Raw genomic sequence first — 1983 nt, forward strand, 5'->3', positions numbered from 1 at the left:
CTGTTTTAGTCGTTATGTTAAGGTGTTTGTTTTAATGTGTTTATGTTGTTCTGTCATTGCCTTTCTGGGTAGTTCTTTAGCAGTTGTTGGTTTCTAGAGTCTCCTACTATAATTGGAGGTGTCTTTTATAAAACAAAGGAGAGATAAATTAAACTCACGTCAAGTCAATGAAATTGGAAGTAAGCTCTGGAAAAATTGTAGAAATAGGATACGACAAAAATGATGGAACTGATCGGTGATTAATGTACCAGCTCGACGAATATTAAAGAGGACAAGAAGTAGGAACATGTCCCCTAGAAACATGTCTTGTGATGGCATTCATGGTTTTCTACCAGCTGATCTGCAGCTACATTTGCTATAAGATAAATACTACAAGGCTCATACTGGAAATCTAGCCCCGTCTCCATATCTGCAAAGACAAGTTGCTGCTGTTTTTTGATAAAGAAACTCAGACACAAGGTGCCGTTCGAATTCAGGCACAGCCGCACAAGTAAGAGTAGATAGTCAAGCCCTTCTGAAACAAAAGTTTGATTAACTGCGAAGATGTGGTAAAACAACAAACTTTAAACTGTCTTTAAGTTCTCAGTCGAAATAACGAGCTCTATAATTCAATAATTTAAGTTTACATTTCTAGAATACTTCAATTAACATTATATGTATCAAATATTTCAGGGGCACAATATACTAGTGAAGAATAGGTACAAACCTTGCACCAGGAGCAAAGAATAATAGGTACAAACCTTGCACCAGGAGCAAAGAATAATAGGTACAAACCTTGCACCAGGAGCAAATCTCAGGGGCACAACATGAAATTTTCTCACTGAAAATACCATCCTATGATTCTTTTTCTTTTATAATATTTTTACTATTGTTTAAAGAAAATCAGACCTGTACAAATATTTTCCCCTGATATTTACATAAAAATATATTTGTTAGGGACTGGGAAGATGAAATACGTACACATTGGTAATAAATACCAGACAAATTTTTATACCTTTCTGTTCAACAGAAAACTTTGCAAACAATGTATATCCAAAAACCTAACAGGGGACTCGTAGCTTTCCATTAAAAAAGCATCCTCCCCTGCCATATTGAAAGCAAACCGGCCTATATTTGACATTAAAAAGAAAATAGGAAAAACCGTGAATTCACTGCCTCACAGGACTAAGAAAATCCCCCACTCTTGTTATTTTAAGCTGGGTGAACTTAAAAAGTGTAAAATCATCCAGCATATATTAAAAAGTAACATATACAACTAAAAGAAACTGACTCCGACATCCAATTGACCGACTGCAAGAACTGACTCCGGTATCCAACCAACCGAAAGAATCCTGACTTCTCCATAATGCCAGTTCATGTTTCTCTTTCGCCCATTACTGGAAACCTTTACCCACCGACCTCAATCACGCTAGACCAATACCACACAGGACCAATACATAAACGACAAGATGCCTACAATGACCAAACTTTGCAGAACTTAAGTGCTGAAGGACGATCAGATAAGGACAGTAGCTGATTAAAGAAAAGAAGATCAAGATAAACATAAGAAGAGATATGCATGAAGAAGGAATTCTGTAAAGAATGGAATACTTGGAAGAAAAGATATCTGATTGATATATTTTAGGAAGCAGAATTATATTCCATATCAATTAGCGATTATCTTGTAACTGTGTAGTATATAAACACAGACATAGGGTTTACACTATAAGTGTTATCATTATTAGAGAAGATTATTCATTGTAACCCTAGCAGCTCTCGTGATATTTGTTCATCACTGAGAGGTAACAGTTCCATACTGTAACAGAGTTTATTGTTTCAATAAAGTTTGTTTTCCGTTACTTAAGTTCTTAAAGTTCGATTTGAGTGTATTATACACTGTATTCACCCCCTCTAAAGTGTGTGTGTGACCTAACAATTGGTATCAGAGCCTACATGTTAACATACATACAGTTAAAGATCCAAACACAATCATGTCGGACACAG

General features: G+C 35.7%; 1 long non-coding RNA gene across 1 annotated transcript; it reads right to left on the reverse strand.

Moving 5' to 3' along the window:
• Positions 1 to 206: 206 nt before the first annotated feature.
• On the reverse strand, positions 207 to 1021 carry LOC141703235 (uncharacterized). Its single transcript, XR_012567417.1, has 2 exons — positions 707 to 1021; positions 207 to 535 (listed from the first exon to the last, which is right to left on the reverse strand). It is a non-coding gene; the product is annotated as an uncharacterized LOC141703235 (long non-coding RNA).
• Positions 1022 to 1983: the final 962 nt, after the last annotated feature.

This window comes from Apium graveolens, unplaced genomic scaffold (genome assembly GCF_009905375.1).
Source record: "Apium graveolens cultivar Ventura unplaced genomic scaffold, ASM990537v1 ctg6365, whole genome shotgun sequence".
Lineage (NCBI taxonomy): Eukaryota > Viridiplantae > Streptophyta > Magnoliopsida > Apiales > Apiaceae > Apium > Apium graveolens.